Raw genomic sequence first — 703 nt, forward strand, 5'->3', positions numbered from 1 at the left:
AGGGGAGGAGACTGGGTTAGGGTTAGACATGGCGAATGGGGAATGAAACTAAATGTACGTGTGACATTGAATGTAAAACAAGCTCTTAAAATAAATTATAAAAATAAAAAATAAATAAACACACACACACACAGAAAAAGATTTATCACCTTGGAAACCCAAAGGGGGTTGCTATGAGTCGGAATCCACTTGATGGCAGTGAATTTGGTTTTTGGTTTTAATTTCTTCCAGTAATGTTTTGTAGTTTTCAGTGTATGTCTTTCACTCCCCTGGTTTTTATTCCTAAATATTCTTTTATTCTTTTAGATGCTATTATAAATGGAATTGTCTTAATTTTCTTTTCTGATTGCTCATTGCTGGTTTATAGAAATCCAACCTATTTTTGTGTGCTGACCTTGTAGCATGGAGCTTTGCTGAATTCATTTATTGGCTCCTGCTTAACAAATCACCCCCAAACCTCTGAATTTTAAACAACAACCAATCTGTGGATAGGTGGGCAGTTCCGCTGATCTGAGTGGCCTGGATGATCTTGGCTGGGTTTACTCAAGCATCTGTGGTCAGCTATTGGGACAGCTGGGGATTATCTTGTCTAGGATGGCCTTACTTACTTATATGTCTGGTACTTACTCACATGGCTATTAGCTGCAGTGATGGGGGTGACTGGGTCTCTGTCCAGAAAGCTAGCCCAGGCTTGTTCCCATGG

The sequence above is a fragment of the Orycteropus afer genome, unplaced genomic scaffold (assembly GCF_000298275.1).
Source record: "Orycteropus afer afer isolate SDZICR_OR568_19922 unplaced genomic scaffold, OryAfe1.0 scaffold00031, whole genome shotgun sequence".
NCBI lineage: Eukaryota > Metazoa > Chordata > Mammalia > Tubulidentata > Orycteropodidae > Orycteropus > Orycteropus afer.